This window comes from Patagioenas fasciata, chromosome 1 (genome assembly GCF_037038585.1).
Source record: "Patagioenas fasciata isolate bPatFas1 chromosome 1, bPatFas1.hap1, whole genome shotgun sequence".
Taxonomy (NCBI): Eukaryota; Metazoa; Chordata; class Aves; order Columbiformes; family Columbidae; genus Patagioenas; species Patagioenas fasciata.
The window spans coordinates 31,327,419-31,347,512 of NC_092520.1; the positions used below are offsets into that span (position 1 = coordinate 31,327,419).

At 40.9% G+C, this 20,094-nt stretch overlaps 1 protein-coding gene across 2 annotated transcripts in view; it reads right to left on the minus strand.

Annotated features, from left to right (window-relative positions):
- Positions 1-5,834, minus strand: part of FNDC3A (fibronectin type III domain containing 3A) — a 121,405-nt gene extending 115,571 nt beyond the window's left edge. Inside the window, exon 1 of one of the 2 annotated variants that reach the window (XM_065858924.2) lies at positions 5,712-5,834. The gene's annotated coding sequence lies outside the window, so the exon portion shown is untranslated. Of the gene's footprint in view, positions 1-5,546; positions 5,650-5,711 lie in introns of those variants that run through there. The other variant, XM_065859004.2, reaches the window with a different exon arrangement.
- Between the last annotated feature and the right edge of the window lie 14,260 nt (positions 5,835-20,094).

Consider the following 20,094-nt stretch of genomic DNA (forward strand, 5'->3'; position numbering starts at 1 on the left):
TAGTTACAGTCACGGTTCTCTCCTATTGCCAAGACACTGCAAGTCGCCAAAGTTTGTGCTGGACTTTCTTATCCACCCAATTTTTTGCTTACAGATTAGTTTTCAGCTGCATGCACACATTTGCAGATCATTATTAGTTGATTTGCTACCACCATCTCAAATGTGTTACTCTGCCCCAAAGTAAAACTAATCCACTTGATATTCTGTTGCTTATGTCTCTCCTTCTCTCAAGTCATCTAACAGATACAGTTCTTCCAGTTAAAAAACCAACGAACCCCAAACAACAAAACCCTGCAGTTTGAAAACTGGAAGTAAGAGAGGAGGACTTATTTTGTAATCAAAGGAGTAAGATACAGTTTTGAGTATGCTACGTTAGCAAGGGGAAATGAGACAGCAGCTTGGCAACAGCCCGTGCTTGTAGGATCTTCTTTAAGTAGAGCCTGGGCATTGTTTACCATGCACACTGGATTTATATATTGGGGAAACTCAGTAGTATTTACAAGGAAATATTTACATTTGTGATCTATGTGGGGTTTTTTACTTTATACTAGATCTAGGTTTAAGTTCATTTTAACTTCAGGGTATTCAATATCAAAACACATTGAGTTTCACAGATTTAAATGTAATCAACATACAAAAAACCCAAAGCAAATTCAAAAAGAACTGTCACGCGGAAGGTAAAGTTACCATTTTTGTGCCACATATTCCTTTTCATTCTGAGTTACTGAATCAAGTTACTATCTACCCACACCTCCCACAGTATAAATCCTTTTAGACCTTGATGCTCTCCCTGCAGACAATTTCCCAGACCTTGATAAACAGTCTTTTCAAATCATGGAAACACATTAGTTGAATTTTTTAAAATTTTTATAGCTGTGAAACAGCTTTTTGACACTATGTTATAGAATCCTGCATCTTGCCAGGCAGTAGAAGGACTTGTATTAGTGCTTCTGGAAAGCAGAAGACATTTATCACATCTCAAAGTGCTGGGCATCTCTCTTACTAATGGACTATAAAAATTAAGTCTACTGGTTAAACTGGGATAGAAAACTCGTAGATATTTTCAGTTTTGACTGAAAATATGCCTAAAGTAATGGAATATGCCTAAAGTAATGGAATATGTAATAAGGGACAACACTTCGCCAAAAATGAAGTGGTTCTGCAGCATGTCTTTTCACCTGTCCTAAATGGTTCTGGACAATTCTGGAAGCAAACACGGGGTAAGCACACTATAGGCATATTCAGCACATCTCTAACTTCTGCAAACTGCTGTTGGGAAAGCGTTTGGCACCCAAGATACTAAACTGAATGAGAGGGTACCAATGTTAACCTCAATGACGTTTTGACTGTGGAACAGTATGACCAGAAGAGGGTCCACGCATCTTGAAAAAGCAAAGAACTTACAAGGAGACAAAAGTATAAATTCAGCTAGAGAAACTGGCAGATACACAGGTAGGTCTGGTGAGACTGAGACCAACATTTGTGCTTGCCCAGATATAAATGGTAGAAGTTTATGTGGAGCTGTGAACACAAAGAGTGCTAAGTATGTCTAGTCTAATGCAATTTGAGAGATGCTGTGAAGAAACCGGCAATGAACTTGGTGTTAAAGTTTTAATAAAAGGTTTGGAAGATGCAAGGATATTCCATTCCTGAGGTACTACAACTGTGAACAGAAAAATAGTCTAAAACAATACAACCATGAAGAGTAGTAATGCAGTCTTCTACACAGCTGTACCATCAAAACAAAGACCAACAGTTTCTACAACATTTATTCAAAACAAATTATTAATACATTCAAGAAAGGGTGTGTGACCTAGCAGGTGAGTATAAAAAGACTTGACATTATACAGGGGAGTCCAGCACAAAACCAACACCTAGAAGTTATTTTTGATTACTGACAAAAGGGCACAGCAAATTCTATTTCCATCTACATTTTTAAGTCATCTATGACAGCTCCACAACAAAAAGTCTAAAGGTTTTCAGTGGTTACTGGCCCAAGAGTATGTGAAGGAAGCACAGCTGGAACAGGACCAGATCTCAGCAGGGGTGGACAGAAAAACAACAACGACTTCAAAAATATTTGTCCAAGCTGAAACTAAATGTAAATTGATTGGAACAATTAAAGATGACGACCTGCAAGAAACATGTAATACTATTAAGTGTTACAGACAATTTCTAGACATCATTCTACCTACTCAGGCCTACAAAATACAGACCCCAGGATGACAATCCAAAATATTAATGAATATAAACAAAACCACTAAACTTTATGGATAGACAAGTTCAAGAAAAAGACTAATAGTGTTTCTGTATTGGCATCAAGTGAACATCAGCATTAAGGAAGCTCAAAGCTTACTGTATATGGCAAAGAATGAGCAAAAAAATGGTCATTTCTGTAGCTCAGGAAACATCGGCCCCATGAGCAAAATAAACATTGTTTGTGTTTGCTGAACAGAAAAAGCAGCAATGTATGCATTCCAAACTATTATCACTTTCCTGAGATACAGACGGTATCTTTTAGTTAAGCTAAAGAGTTGACACTCCACAGCAAATCTATTTTTACTAGATCTGGTCCTGCAGGAAAAGCAGTGGCTCACAATTCAACTTGTGCACTATAAACTGCTGCCAAGTTGAATTTTGCTACAAATTGCCTGGGAATTTCCCCAAGCCAACAGTCTTAAAGAAATGGATGATAAAATATAGAAGCCTTATTGACAGGCATAACAGAGAATCCAATTAATATTTTACATCACAGAAATGCACCAGTGAATCAAGACATGTTACCTGTAGACATCTTAGCACAGATTGAACTAGAAAACCCATAACAATTAGAAGCTGGAGGTAAAGAAAAAAAAGGTACAGAGTTGCTGGATGCTGGAGGAAAGTAAGAACTCCTCAGGTTCCAGGACACACCAACAATAAATATCAATGGTCACAGACAACAATGCTGCCTGGGAAGTGGGACTGTAGCCCCACAAAAACTGTCTTCTCTAAAGAGGGACTAGGCTATGTAATAAGATTTGCCACTTTGACAGAGGCATCAATAGACAATCAGAACAACAGCACTTAACACCTTCCAAGCATTTGATATTTCTAGAGACCAACACATTTACAATAGTATAGACAATTCCATGAGTGACCTGTCAGCAAGGTAAATTAAATTGCTTAAAAGCACTTAGAAGTTAAAATCATTTAAGATAAAGTATTGACAAAGATCAAAAATTGTACACCACATCAAATCAGGCTTCAAGGGTTTTGCTTTCCCAGTAACTTGCAAGACAGAATGTTGCAGAAGCATGTTTGGTTAAGTAGTTAAAGTTGCAATAACAATTATTAAGGATCTCTGAGATATCTGGAGCCAAAATGACCATCAGCATAACACTGAGTTAGTTGATGTAGGTCCAAACTCAAGTAAAATTAAATGGCCACAAGGCAAAGAATAACAAACAATTATCCCAAGATCCACAGGACTCACAGCCCAAAGCAAATGAGTTATTAGTCTGAATCATAATCCACATTTCTGCAACTCCATTACATTATTGCCTACCAAAAAAAAAAAAAATCAAAAGCTTTGAGTTTTAAGTTCACAAACCTAGCTTTTTGAAATCAGATAACTTAAGCATCACGTGTAATGACCTGCACCTCACATAACTCATACACCTAAAGCTTGTCATACGCCAAAAAGCCTCAGAAGATCTCCATCTGCCCTGAAAAAAAAAATGAGACACTCATCTAATTCTATTTTAGTATTACCATCCACAGCAGTCAGCCTGTGACTCTGTTCAAAGCAGATTGCTCTCATCATGACCAAGTGACCCAAGCAAATGATCACCAAGTCCTGCCCTTTCTGAGGACAAGGATCTGCAGCCCTCTTAACTAAGGCTTCGTCTGCCAAAATCAGTGTCCAATGCCCCAAAGTAACTGATCCAGCCTGGCAATTCTGGTGTAGTTTGCCAAAACAAGTCCCAGATTCAATCCATACATGTCAAGATGAATTGTGTACACTCTGTATACACAGACTGAGTCTAGAACTAGATGCTGTGTTTCCAAACTTGATCAGCACCCTTACCGCTCCCCCCACGCTGAGCAGGAACACCAGCTATCAAGAACTCCATCCAATGTGCAAGATTGGGCACTACAGATACTCGGCCATTTCCAACTTTCACATATGTACATATGTGCCTTTCTCCCCACCTGAAAGCTTGCTACTTCTCCATTCATCATGTGATTAAATTTCACAATTATTTGAGACCATTTCCTTAAAAAAAAAAAAAGAAAAGGGAGGGGCAGGAAAAATTTACCTAATTGTATTTTCTGAAATTCAAGGACTGCTAAGTTGCTGTGATTCATATTGTTTCACAACATAGATTATACACACATCTATGCATGCAGATTCACATCATGGCTACAGTTAAATTTCTATGCTGCATAAAGCAGAAAGTTACCCATTGCCATAACAACAAAATATCGTCTTTAAAGCTCAAAGCTTAGCAGGAATGGGACCTATTGCTTCTAAGACAGAAGCTACCACGCACCTAGCAGTAAAAAAATAAGAGATTTGAAGTCTTCATCATAATTTAAGACATTTATAACCAGATACATATTTGACCAAATGCAGACTTAAATCTTCAAACCAAAGAATATTTCACAGAAATTACTTCACGACATGAGATGTTCTGGAATAACACTTGATACCCCCCGTGACACTAATAAATTGCCTTTGACAAGGTTAAACAAATTACTAACACGCCTTGAGATGCTGCTCATAAAGCACAATTTGCTGTTACCCAACATATCTTTCCTTGTATCTACCGCTTATTTTCTTCGCACAATAAAAATCAGCTGAAAAGTTTCATTTTTGCTTTTAGCTGGTTTCACTTTCTAGTTGCCTGGAAGCAACAAAAAGTTTCTGTTTATGTTAAAACCAATCCTGGGTAATACTCAGGAAAGGAGGAATCAGGCATGATTCTAGCTGAAAGAATGCCTCTGCTAGCACTCAGCAAGACGATTATAGTGTTTTGGGGAAGATCTCTTTATCTACGCACAGAAACACACGCTCAATCTCTTCAACTGGGAGTTCCGAGGGAACCTTTACGGCTCATGAGAAGCAAAAACAACTACAACCAAGAGAAGGAGGTGTTGAAACCCTCCACTTCCTTCTCCTCCCCGCCTGCCACAGCCGGCTCAGCTGCTCCGGTGGCGCTTCGCAGCTGCTTCTCCTCCCCGAACAACCACCCTCCTCCCGCGGCAGCCGCGCAGCAGCCCTGCCCGGGGCGCCGACAGCCCGAGGATCCCCCGCCCCTGCATCTCCGACCGGCCGGGGAGCCCGGGAAGGAAGACGGAAAGTTTCTTCAGCGGCGCCCCGGCCGCTAGCGCCCGCTCCCCGGCCCCCCTCGGGCAGGCAGGGGCAGCGGCGCCGGCACCGCCGCCTCCTCAGGGGCCGGGCTGCCCCACCGGGGACAGGTAGAGGCGCTGCCCCCGTCCCCTCACACCCCTCTCCCCGCTCTGCCCAGGGGAAGGGAGCGGGTTGCCAGCCGCCGACTCACCGCCATGGCCCCGCCGGCTCTCCCGGCTAACGGTTCGGTCTCCGCCACCGGCGGGCAGCGACACCAGGGCGGGGAGCAGAGGGGAGTTCCCGATGGCGCAGCTCAGGCAGGGGCGGCGCCGCGCCGGCCACTTCCCCCACCCCGTTACCCGCCCACTCGAGGTACCTGCGCTTCGGCCGCCGCCGCTCCGCCGCCTTGTCCTCCACTCCCCGCACCTGTCACTGCCGCCCGCGGCCGCCACTGCTACCACCACCTTTTCCCCGCCACCTCAGCACTGCCCCCCACCCCGCCCGCCGCCGCGCGGCCGCCATCTTTGTTGAAGGCTGGGAGGGGCCGCGAGGGGGCAGTTGCCTCCGGCACGCACTGCGCCTGCGCGGAAATCTTCCGTTCGGGGGGTGTGTCTGTCGGCGGGAGGGGCGGGGTCTGAGCTATGGGCGGGGACTTGGGGCGGGGCCTGTGGGGAGGGCGGGGCAGTGTCAGTGGGGCCGGAGTGTGGGGTGGGGCTTGGGCTTGACCTGGACCCTGGGCTGGGCTTGGGACTGCCTATGGCCCTGGGGCTGGGGCCTGGGTTTGGCATTGGTCTTGGGCAGCACCTTGACCTGAGGTTGGTCCTAGGCCTTGGCCCTGTGCTTGTGCTTGAGGCTGGGGTTTGGCCCAGGCTTGGCCCCTGCTGGGCAGGGGCAAGGGTAGGAAGGGCTGCCCCTTCCCTGTGCACTGAGGCAGCCCTTGACACCGTGATAGTCAAAGGACTGTCAGCCAACCTGCCCTGAGGCTGAGCAGGTCTCTGGTGTCTGTGAGTACCAGAGGCATTCCCTGCTCGGTGCCCAGGCATGTGATGTCCAGCATCCGAGAGGAAACGTGCTTTTCCAGGCGTCTATACAGGAAGGAACTATCTTCCCTGGACACCTGCAATGTTCAGCTAATGTCCTGAATGCTAATTTGTGATTATCCTTTGCTTAATGTTTGTCCTTTCAACCGTTATGGATCGAAATGATTTTACTACAGTGTTTGGCTTAATGACCTTCTGCAGCAGTGGACTGCACAGAATGTGATGTTTTATAAAGTGGTTTTGTTAGTTTGCTTTAAAGTTCTCTGTTATTAAGGTAATAAGTTGCTATTTCTCTTGCATTTTAGCAGTGTTTGTATCATTTTTATAGCTTAATGGCAGGCGGAAAGTAGCTCCTATCAACAGAGGATGCACCAACCTATGTTTTGCCATCCTGGTTGCTCACTATAGGTCCCCTTTCCAAAACTTATAATTTGACTGGTGAAATCGCATCTTGGACTATGGTGTGTCAGATCTCAAAAGCTAGAGAGACTCAGGCCTGATCAATATTTGGATGAACTACCTCGTTAGGTACTGCGGAAAGTGCTCTTGGTGATTCATCCAGTGGCATTCGTCTGTCTATGAGTCAGGACTGAACAAATGCCACTGCACAGCATTTTTGGGTTATACCATCCAGGGGCATAAAACCGGAGATCTTTGCCAATCGCAGCTGTTAGGAGATTGCTCGTTTCCTTGCCTTGCTCCAGTTTTGATACGGGTTTCTGGAATTAGCCAGCAGTTTCGGTGGAATATAGCAAAGGGTTTCTGCAGTTGCTTTTGCCAGGCACCATGCAGCGATGGTGATGGGGCCAGGAAAAGCAGCAGCAGCCATGGTCATGGTCATCATTGTGGGCAGCCACAGATCCTGGATTTGTGTCAGGTCATACAGTTTTGCATTGGTGCATGCAGCACCGATTGCATGTGCCCTCTGCCTGAGGGCCCTGGGGGGGAGCGTCCCTCATGCCTTTTCCTGACCTCCCAGGGCTGCTGCTCCCTCACATCCCTTGAAAGTGAAATTAAGAAATCTGTGCAATGTTTTGAGTGTGTGAATGCAGATATTCAGCTGGGACAGGGAAAAGCTGAGGGTGTTTTGGGCTCTTCTCCCTGTCCAAACACCGGTCCCGGTGATGTGTAAGTTTACATTGCATGACACAGTCATTTGTCTGCTTCTTTCTTTTTAAATTCGTAGATAGACAAATATGTGTAAAGAAAATTCCATTTTCTGCTAGAAGACCAATCAAAGTCACCTGAAAATCATTCCAAATAATATTAAATGTGGGTGGAAGGCATGGGGGAACAAATATAGTGACCTCCTTATTTCTTTTTAGGGATTCATGTGAATAAATGGATTATTCTGGAACAAAACTAAATTAGACTGGGATTACTTACCAGTCCAAATTGTCTATACAGACCTCAGCTACTTCTAGATGATTGACCAAATGCTCTTGCTTTCTTCCATTGAAGAACTTCCCAGGAGGACCCATGGAGACAGAATTTCTCAAGTCATATCAGGTATACATCCAAGTACTAATGATGAACATTTATGGAATTGATATTGTAGCTAAAGCCAGTAGAGGAGAGAAGATAAATCCCTCAGGGGAACGTTTTCAAAAGTACCCTCTCAAGATACAGTCTTGACTGTATAGTAATGCCCCTCTTCTGTGGCTCTCATTTCTTCAGTCAGTCAAAGGTACCATCTCCAGAGAACAGTGTAGAATTGGTGTTATAACAGTCATTATTTCATGTTTGCTTTAAGTTGCATTTACTCAGCAAACTAGGTAGCAGTGTAGCACCTGGGATCAGAATTGGGCAACTCACTTTAATTTTAACATCTACGTCACTTGATCCAGTTCTCCAATTCTCTCTTATCCTTGCAGCATATGTGGAAAACCTGCTGTTCTAAAGTTAAAATAATTTGTCTTAAGTTGGAGTGCTCAGAAAGTCTCCTAGGCACAACACCACATTCCATGGTGAGTGCCCTGTCTTTACGCCTGAGTTGAATTTGTAGGTCACCTGTAGTACCTACGCCAGAAAGGAGAACAGTGACCACTCTTGGTAGTGGCAGCTCTGCCGTTGTCACACGGAGCTCCCCGAGCCTGCAAAGGCAGTGATTGCCAAATGCAGATCAACAGACTCACAGTCAAATTTTACGGTATCTTCTGTACCAAAGAGCATCCAAACTTCAGCTGAAAACACTACTGGGAACATTCACTGTGGTCTCACAGACCATAAAGTCAGGAGTCTGGAGTATGGACTGAGAGCCATGAGGTCAGTAGCTCTGCGACCTTCTCCCGGACAAGTAGTGTGTGTGTAATATACAACAATTAAAGAAGTACAGCTAGGGTTTACTTTCTGAAACAGGTAATTGATTCATGAATACAGCTCCCTTAAAATAAACAAGCTATAAGATGTTAGATGTCCCTGCTCATTGCAGGGGAAGTGGACTAGATCACCTTTGAAGGTCTCTTCCAACCCAAACTATTCTATGTTAGCAGCTTTATAAGGTGAGGCTTAATCTCGATGTATTGGTAAAAAAATGCAGAAAATGTATTTACCACAAAGTTGAGTTACCACTTCCTTTATGTCATTTCAGCTATATTGCATCTTCACCTGAGCTGCGTCACACTCATATTTGTCTAGATCGCTTTCAAAGAGGCTGCCAATCAGTATAAATTATTTGCTGGTTTCTGATTGGTATGAAAGTATTCAAACAGTGAAAATCCCACTTTAATATCAGAATGATGCACCAAAATCAAAATTTGATGAGAACTGTTTAATGCTAGGCATGATTCATTTCAATGGTAAAATACATGTTTCTGGGGAAAAGGGAATCTGAGATTTAATTGATATGATCAGCTGTGTTTTTACATAATTTGGCAAATGGGTAGAATTCAAAACACATTGAGCAATGTCATATAATAAAATGTTGTTGTATCTGTAACTTTTTTGACACTTGTTAAGGAATAAATTTTCTATGATATATTTTGCTGTATGTTTTTCAAAATGCTGACGGACACCTTAAAAAGACACAAATCCACAAATCTTTGGCTTCCTTACCTGCTTTTCAGGGCATGGATGGTGAGGTAAATCATTCTCTGACAGGATTAAACCAGCTGAAATTTTACAATGATGGTACCAAAATGAATGGCAGGATTAAATGGATAAAAATGCAAATCTAGTCAGAGACAATAAAATTCAACCATTCAGCTCCTGCATTACAGAAGTAACTCTAAAACACTGTCAAGGACTTGGGGGAAACTGCAGTTTGTTAAAATTCAGGGGATAGCTGGAATCTACATTTCCCTGCTTACTGATTTGTGCCATTTTCTGGAAGAAATTCCATCAATTTGAATGGTATTACTTACAGAACTGAGTGTTGCTTAACAAGAACGGGCATGGCAGATTGTTTGCTTAAGATGTTCAGGTGCTAAGCCAAACCAAACTCTATGATAAAAAAATTAATTAGTCAAAAATTTTCAAACTTGGTTCCAAGATTTAGACTTTGGAAGCATTAGCTGGAGCCCAGCTGACAGATCTGTCTAATAATGTGGCATTTAAATTCTAATTCTGATATGTTTATTTGCCAACCAGAAAAGCAAAATAGAGTCAGGGCTTACATGCACAGGAAGACGAACTACACAGTATATACCCCAAGTTCATTTATCTCACTTTATTAAAATAGAAACATATATATGGCACAAAGTACTCATTATAATACTACTTTGTAAATTCAAGTCAAAACTTCACATAAAAATAATGAAAAATTCCAGACAATGATGTTCACCTTGGCATTTTTGAAACTGATCATTTTGTATCTTGTAAATCTTTACTCGTTGAAATCAGCCGCTAGTTGAACTGTGATTTACGCATCAAGAATTAAAGCTATGATTTTGAAACGATACTTAAAGCAGTGGTTGTAGACACCAACAAAGTAGTATTTATTGGCCTCATTACTTTTAAAAACCACTAAGGTTTGTTTTGGCTTTCTGAGCTATTTCTGTACTGTCTTTAGTGATGCTTTAGTTAAGAGTTGGCTTGCAATAGATAAATAGATAATCAGTCAGCCCCAGCTGTAATCAAAATGTTTACCAGAAGCATACTTTGAATTCATGCTTCTGCTTGGAGTTGGTTTGAAATAATTTGGTAGCCGTCCTTTTCAAAAAACAGTGGAAAGTTAGACATTAAAAGATCAATTGTATGGAAACAGAAATACTCAGAAAATTCATGCACAGAATTTAAGTGGTAAGGTTACTAGTCCATGTTTATTTAGGAGCTTTTTCCTTCTTGAATATTCAGGAATTTCATACCCAAGTTTAGATTTTTCCAGGAGATTTGCTCTGAAGATAAATGGTAGTTTTCATCTGATGGATCACTGAGAGTCAAGCATGGATTTTCTAGAAGATTTTGGTGGAAAAGCTCTACCTGGCAGAATTTAGGATGGCCTGACCGTGCTTAGGACTTTTTGACCTAGTTGAGTAGCAAGGAAGTTACCTTTCCTATTTGATCCGCACTGCCTCTAACTTGAGGAGTTTTGAGACACATAAGATTTCCATTATCTCATCCTGAAATGCAGGGTTTGGGGTTTCTGCTGTGACTCTTTTTTTTTCCAGCCCTTTGAAATATCAGGCTCATGTTGTGCTTGCAAACAAAGAAGCTGGAGAAAGTTTTCATCAGCCTCTTCACAAAAGGGTGTATTTCAAGTTGTTCAGCAAAAATGCCTTGCAGTGCAAGTCCTTGTCTGGCAAGATAACAGCCTGAATTCAATGTGCTCATGGAATACTAATTAGCCTCTTCATTCGGATTTTCCTGGTGGTTTGTTGTTGTTGTTTTGGGATGGTGGTTTTTGTTGTTGTTGGTTTGGTTTGGTTTGGTTTGGTTTTTTCCCCCAATAAGACTGAATATTTAGCATGTCGTCAACATTCTCTGTGGTTTTCTGGAAGAATTTAACTGCTTCATGGTGGCTTGGAGAAAGCTGGTTCCTCTCGTGTTTATTTTGAGTCTTTTTCTTCCAAATGAAATATCCAGACAGCGTGAGAGCATCATCGGTGTGTTTAGACAAATTCTGTTTGCACCTACAAAAACTCCGTGACAGTGGAAATCAAGTATACTTCACTACCTTCAGAATAATGGAGCCATTGAAAAATCTTCAAACCAGGATGAGCACAAAGAACAGTCTTGTTTTCTGAAGTTCTGAGCAGGAAAAAGCTCAAGTTGTGGTTGATGAGGTGTCTCAGAAATGTTAACAGTGTCAAGAACTGGCAATTGGTTCCTGTGGCAGGAAATAGTGAAGGCAGCACGGTGCTACAAGCAGTCGACGCTGGCCTTATTGTTGTTGGAATTGTAGTTTCCTCCTTTTTAATCATCATGTCTTGTAAGTGAATTTGTTTTAGCCCCCAGAGAATACATATTTTGCTTTTGTGTGGTCTCTGCTCATTTGGTAAGAACGGTACTGGCTAATGTACACACAACTCTTGGGCAAACTGAAATATTTAGCTGGTCATTTGGCTTACGCAACTGCATTTGTTGCAGAAAAGTTTGGAACATGGCAGGATGAAGAAGGGGAATAGCTTATGCCATGAAGGGCTACTGAAAACAGACACCCCTCTGCCTTAGGGAGTCCCTGAGCTCCAAATTACTAAGGGCTGGGAAAATACTGGGGAGAAGCAACCCAGTGCAGTTGCCTGTTGCGTTGCTGTTGGCCATTGCTGGAGATGGGATGCCAGGCTTTTACACAGAACTGCTCCTTGGTCTGACCCAGTGTGCCTGTTTTCATTTACATCTGCTTTTATATTTTATCTCTGAAAAAAAATGTAACAAAGAATAGGCTATTAACAAAAAAAAAAGTTTTATTAGTCTGCAAGGAAAAACTATCCCTTTGAAATCAATGGCGCCAGCTAAGGTTTGTCCAGTTGTATGTTGATATAGTTGGTGATGAACATTAGTATATGTGAGGCAGGGGCAGAAAACATAAGTACTTGCTATGGTTTTAGATTCTTGGCAGGAAAGATTACTCAATTAAATGAAATCCTTTTATTTTCCTTGAAGCATATCTTTGTTTCTAGCTGATTCTGTTTTAACATTGAGAACTATTTAACTCTGCTTTAATTTTCTCCCAAGTAACTTTCCACATACTTCAAGCAGAGATGCTAGGTAGTTAAGCCTTGTGCGTGGCCGATTCTGAACATGACTGCAGGCACTTCTGTGCAAGCCAGGAGACTCCACTGGGTGTAGAAGTGAGCAAAGCAGTTTCTGCTTATTTTTGTGTGTTCCTACAAACAAATACACAGCTGACAAGTGCTCCCTAATACAGTATTAAAAATAAGAAGCAAAAAGGAATTAAAATGAATAGTCTGGACTTCTATTTGATATTTTTGACTCAAGTGTTCTTTCACTCCAAGCAATGTTTATGTTCAGTGATCATAACTTAAGCAGTGTCTTGTACGCTGACCTTCCAAATGATAACAGCCTTGCATTTCTTGGAAGGACCTATCTTTGGAAATTAGGATCATACAGCTTGAAATGTTGCTGATGCATAAAACAAGAAAATGATATTTCTTCTGCATGGTCTCTGGTCTTCTAGGAATCATTCCCCGTTTGTTCCAGGGTAGATGAGCACCGCTCCTAGGGCCTCAGCATGTGAGAAGAATCCAGGGACACAGTCTACGTAGTCAGCATGACCATCTTGCCTCATAGACAGCCCTTAAGCTCTGTGTCACAGTGGGAAGTTCCATCACTGTCTCACTCCGGATTGTGCAAGAAGTACATGTCCATCTTTGCAGATCAGATTCTCTTTCGGAAAGATAAACCCCATGCTGTAGCAGAGCTCTCTGTGAGCAAAGCTGTGATTTAAAATTTTTGTCTGAGAAACAGTCATCAAAACCACAAGAAACAGCTATTATCTTTTACACATTTTCTTCATGAGTGTTTTCTTTTTATGGTAAGTACTTCAATATTCTGAGCATTTATTAAAATATGGACATAGGAACTTCAAAAATATAGGAACTTCATAATTATTATAATGCCTCTTCAGTAATTCTCTCCCCCTCTCTCTGTTTTTCATCATCTTTTGAGATTAAGGATTAATTTTTAAGTGTAGGTCTGTGTTCTTCATACCAGTAACTGATGTGGACCATCAATGTCACACTTAAAATGACGAAAAGATAGTTTGCTTCCGACCTCTTAATCATGTAGTGGTTTGGGTTTTCATCTTGCTAAGAGTATTAAAGCGTAGTACTTACTACAGAAACATTATTCTGGAGTGAGCAATTTGTTTCATGCAAAATTTGAGATGTCTGGGGAAATGTTAATTTTGGGTTTCCTGGTAGAAGGCATGCAATTTATATGTTTTTTCCCCATTTCAGATTCTAGTCACAGTGTGGCCTGTCATTGAATACTTGGTTAACAGTTTCTTCTCTCTTCTCCTCCAGGATATTTGGTCTTCAGTCTTAGATCAGTCACAGATCCTTCCATTTTGGTATCATTTTTTCTACCTTTGGTTTAGACAATATACTTATGTTTTATTTTCAGTGCGGTGCAGCCCACCTCATTTTTTTTTCCTATTCCATTTTTTTCTTATTCCCTCTGACTTTAAATGAGAATGATGAAGACCAAGTCTGCCCAAGTTAGCTAGTGTCAGACATAGAAGTCTTTTACAATCTTTCTTTCCACTGGCACTTACTGACTGAAGATATAGAATGATGCAATGTATAAATCTTCTTTTGTTCCCTCCTGTATATCTGTAGGGATTGAGCTCCTCTGGGATTTTCACTTGTTGCACTCTTCAATTTAAGATTATTTTCTTTAATTTCTTTCTGCTGCTGGCACAATGGCATGTTCATTAATCACTCCAACCCAAGGTGCTTGAAAGAAATCGTCTTTATCTGGTGACACAGTTCCAACACCTTTTGCTTAACAGAACATGTGCTTTTACAGAGCTCCTCCCCTGGATATTTTTGTGTGTCTGGACAGAGAGCCCACTGAAAGGTATAACTGACTGCTACAGGGAGAACAGTTTGGCTGCAAGATAAGGAAAGCAGTCTAGACAGATCTGTCTCAGCACACAGGATAAGGTTATTTTGCCTATCTGAAGTTCTGTTCCAATCATTTGGTGCATGTTTATATTTTTAGTGATGACATCCTATTTCTTCAAGGATTTTTATGAGGAGCAATCAGACTCCTCTAGCCTCACAACCTCCTACAAATCACAGTGTGTTTGAGATTTTAGGTTTTGTGCTCAGGGCTGCTCATCTCTCTAAAAACATTTTCTTTCAGTGGAGGAAGAATTTCCATATTCTTCCTGAAGTATTTTAATGTGCAATAGTTGAAGAATTTATGTTTATTCATATATATCAGATGTTTTGACATTTCAGGCTGCAGGGGCATTTGATGCAAGGTGTGTGTCAAAAAGATGTGGGGCTACGTGGGGAATGCTGAAGGCTAATGTGGACAATGTTATGATATGACATTGTTGCAGAATCAATCAGTGCCTCCCTTGGGATAGATTTACACATACCCCAAATACCTGCAAGACTAGACTTGTGGGCTGTTAGACAGAGAAGCCATAATATGGTCTTAACACAAACCTCTTAGACCACTTTTTCACTTTTCCAGGCACATTTTTGTTGCCTGCAGACAGTCTGCCAAGGAGTCTTATGTTAGTGGAACAGGAGATGATGTCCAGCAGCGTTTTAGAAAACCTTGTCAGAAAGTGATATAGCTGGAGTTATCGTGCTGAACTCTGATCCTCTCTGAAACAAGAATACAGCAGAAAAAGGTTTAGAGGAAGCAACAAAAATAGGCTGCTGTGTGAGGCAGAGACAGAAAGGTCAGGCTATTAGATGCTGTGAAGAAACAAACAAGGGATGATACAGTAGGTGTATGCAAAATTTTCCTCAGATTCTGCAAAAGCATGAGCTCAAGGGGTTCCCAGTGAGGTTAAAATAGCAGTACACCTCAAACTGATTAAATGTGTCTCTCCAAAAAGGACATAGACTTTCAGAACTCATTACTCAGGCAAAAGTTTTAGGAGGAATTGAATAAGAATTTCTGCTGCTACCTTAGATAGAACATAACATGGAAGAGGTTATAAAACTTAACATTCCAGGATGAAAGCCACTTCCTATTTAGGGTCAGGAAGACACTTCCGCTGGAGGTACAATATTAAGGATTGTCCATCACAGGATTTTTTAGCTTTATATCTCAGTCCAAATACAGTCAGTGGCAGAGTTTCCCAAGATGAACCTCTGTTTGGTAACTCTTGGTCTACTCTGTTCTAAATTTAAACCCACTTTTCAAATGTCTCAGACCATACCGCCCTATTATTTTTTCTTTGTCATATACGAGCATAGGAAATAAGAGGAAATCATTTCCCTGCTCATCTGAATACAAATGTACTAACTTTAGCATTGCTTGTGTAAGGGAGACGGTTTTCTGATAGTTTCTTTTCCCTAAAATATTGTAGGCCAAATTCTGTCCACCCTGGGTAACAAAAGCCAAATTGAGGCAGTGGTCCTTAATTTAGTACCAGTGAATTTGTACAACATTTGAGAGCAATAGAACACTCCCCGTGTTTTTGCGATGGTGCTTACCATGAGTGAGAAAGCTGCTAGTTAATGGTGTTACTGACTCACCTTCCTGCCCACCTGGACTTGGGGAAGCAGAAAGTGGATGGGACATGGTCAGAATGGACAACAGCAAGCGAACGCCTCCTGATAACCCACCAATGGGGCATCGAGCAGTCATTAGTGCAGAAAGTGGAAAAGTGCAATTAATCCTCTAAATGTGAGAAAAATCTGCTGTCATTTTGCACAAAATAACCTCAATTGACTGAAAATTGCTTCAGCCAGTTTTGTAAGTGGTAAAATATTATGTGCAGTCTTTCAGAGACACTAATTTCTGATCTGCTTTAAAGAATAAATATGAAGGTTATGTTGTGCACCCTCCCTGAAATGCTTGGAAGGGTCTTGTTCCTTAGAAAAGCATCGTCTTTTCCTTGATCCTCTGCATCAGATGATCTCTATTTGCCATCACTATGTTAGCAATGGCACATTTTGGGCTGTTTGGCAAAGCTCAAGTCACGAAAGTTGAGGTATGTGGTATAGAAAAAGGCTTTGATACACCAATAAAGCTATATCTCTGGGTTGTAAAAGTATATGGGATTTTATCTCCTATTTTATTAGGTAGATTAATTACAGGGTTGTAGCTATCACCTCACAGTTAAATCACAGCAACCTTACTTATTTTTCACTCTCTTGCTCGGTTCTCTCCATACTTAAATCTCACCATTTATTTTCCACATGGAACATTAAAATGAACTCTCCTGATCCATTATGTTACTTGGAAAAGTAGCATCTATTTAAAAATATAGATATATTTCTGTGGCTTTATGCAGTCCATAACTCAAAATGGCTTGTGTTTACCACAGCACAGCTATCGTGGACTTACCCATTCCCACAGAGGGTCTTTGTTATGTTTGAAAAACACCGATTTTGAAATCAAAGGATCTGGTTCTTATTTACACAACTGTGCCAAGAGGCCTTATAGTGGTTGCAGATGATGTTGCACAGACCTCCTGGTCTCAAGGGCTGGGGCATGAGACTTTCCCAGCATCGCCCTGCTCAGACTTCCCACAGCGTATGGCCCTTCTCCTGGCCTGGGCACAGCAAAGCCCTGAGGTCCATTCCCAGGGTGTTGGCTGGAGCCCACCCATGGTCTATGGGCCCTTTTATGAAATATTTCACTAGTTTCTCCTGGCAGTACCATGTGGTTTTCTTTACATTCTTAATATTGTCTCACCTCCTTGTTACTAGCTGATTGACTTGGGTTTTTTTTGCAGTGTCTGTATCATGATTTCATATGTGTAGGTGCATTTTTATTACTTTGTCACTCAAAATGCTGAATAAAGTCATTTTTTTTTACATTCAGAGAAGAAATTGCTTACTTGGTTTGTATGTGTTGGGTTCCCACTAATTTCCAATCAACTTCTCTTCAGTGTGGGGAAAAACTTTTCCAAAGAGTGTTGAGCCAGGTCATTAGCTATAACAGCAGTTTTTGTTTCTCAGTGGGGGTGTTCACTGCTCCAGCCATAACTTACGAGTAGAGATGCCTCTAACCTGCAACCCCTGCAGTAAGAGGTTTCGTCCTTCACCTCTGATACCTGCTTAGGGCTACTTGAGATCAGTGAGTTCTGAGAAGAACATAGATTCGTTAACAAACATTTTTAGCTCATTTGCTCACATTAACATGATATTAGTCATAGAGTGCTGCCTGGTTGTATCCCAGTATTTACCACCTGACTGTTGGTATATCAAGATACTCCCCCAAAATGCCTGTTTTCTTCCTGACTTTCAAGTGTACTTAAAAGAAGTGGCTGATGTGTAAAACAGCAGCAGAGGATTTGCAGTCAGGTTAAATACAATTGAAATGGTGATGGGTACATAACTGAACCCTGTGAAGGGTCCGCACAGGGACCACAAGGCCTGCCTGCCCTTGGTGGTCTTCTTATTTCTTGGAGGATGAAAGCACCCACACATACTGCTGGAGACCAAAAGAAAACTTTTGAGTTTGTGTATTAGGTATTCCTTGTTATTAAAAAAAAAAAAGTAAATTCCATAGGATAAATTATTTAATCCGGCTTTCAGCTTAATATCTGTTTATGCAGTGACAATTTCCATCTCCACTATATTGTCTTTGAGCTGTAATATTTTCTTCACTTTGCAGCCAACTTATTGAAGTCACTTGCCACGGAAGGTTTTGAAACATATTATTTATGGCTCCAGTCTCAGACCATCTTCAGAGATGATGTAATGCAGCTGTACATAGCATTTCTATATTTTTCTATGCTTTCTTATTTTTTTTTCTGTATTTTACCCTCTAAAAATATAAAAGATAGTACTTACGTTATCTTGTGTTAGCATTCTGTAAGAAGATACATAAAAGCGAATAGAAATTATCTCTTCTGTTCAATTTTGAAGTTTTTAGTTTAGTTCCTATAGTGTGAAAGGGCTAAATCAGTTCTGATCAATTCGGTTGAGTAGGTGAGCAAACTCCATGCTTCTTTGTCTTTGTTACATCTGGATTTGGGATTTCAAAGTGACTATTTTCATTGTTAGGAAGTGACATTTTTTTAGAATCCTTGAATGAATGAGTTCACAGTTATCATGACATATGAGACTCATTTCCTCATTTGTTACTATTTTAAACATATACTTATCCTCCCACTGTTCCTGAAAAATATGTTTCTTGTCGATTCTCCTCAAAAAAACCCCTGTAAAAACTAGCATAGCTCCTTAACATGGCAGACAGTGGGCCATCCCTTTGAATAATGGACAGGAGCAGTTGATGCCTGTGAAGATCTTGTCTCTGTGGGCATTTTGATATGGGTCCCTTTGGCAATGCTGTTCATGTTCCATGTACCCACCAGGCATCCCAGGTTTCCTTATAGTCAATGGGGAGGAATGGGCACTTCTTGGGTGCATTTCATCTGCATTGAAGACAGAAGTGTGAAAGAGGTGGATGGGTTGCACTCTAACTGTAAAAGGAAATTCAGGAGTCCTTTACCTGGGAGTTTCTCTCATTCCCTGGTCTTGAAGGCAATTCCTACCTGGTTCCTGGCATAGCTCAAAGCTTCTCAGAGCTGCAGTGCCTACCTACAGCTTTGGCACAGCATCCAGAGGTGACTGGAGTGCAATGTCCAGACATCCCACTCAGTGAGAATAGATGTTGTTGATGATGGCATTCACTGGGTTCATGGCTTTGCACCAAGGGTAGGGTCAATATAGAGATGGTCTTGTGCTTAGACTATTTGTAAATACTGCTGTGCATTACACTGATTGCAAGTACTGTGGTTTTCATCCCACCTGCCTCTGCTTTTTTGTGTCAGTGCTATTGTGAGATTTGAATATGTAGAAACTCTTACCCTGGGCTTAGTCATTCTTATAAAGCTATGAGCAGTCACAGTACATGAAAAATACGAAGTAATGATATAAGGAAGAATAAGAATACTGATTTGCAGAGTGCTATTTAATGCAAACTTGTCAAGTGTATTGTCTTCTAGAGATTTAATGAAGACCAGAGTTGTTTGTAATGACCACACAATTAAAAGGAAAATGCTCTGTCATGGTCACTGATGTATCGATATGGTTGGTTGTGGCAAATTAAGTTATATCTGAAATTTTGTTTCCTTCATCATGTTTGCTGGGAGACCAGCACAAAGGGTTTTAAATGTGTTTCCTCTTTTTAACTGAGTTCCTTTGATTTCTATTACTTGTGGGTCATAAAATCATTCTGGTTACGTTTTTTTTAATTTGCTTTGAATCTCTAACATACTTCCAACCTGAATTAAACTCACAAGATTTATTCATCTTACTGTATATGCAAATCATTGTATTCTCCAATTGTCCTTTTAGGGAAATGTCAGGAAAATAATGCTTAACCTCTGTAGAAAACCATCTCCTAAACAGAGAACTATTTTCTGTCTTGCAGAGAAAATAGCTGCTCTCCATTTGCTCTAGTGCAGTGTAGTTATGCAGTCTTTCTAGCAATTTTTTCTGACAGAATCATAGGCAAAATAGTGAGTTTGGTTCCCAGAAATTTCTAAAATGGGAAGTGATATTTTTCTTTCTCCTTCATAGCTTTTATGAAGGAAAATTTCTCTCAACAGGAAAAAAAAAAAAAAAAATTTCAATGCCCCTTCTATGCATTTTCAAGCAATACTTTGGCTCA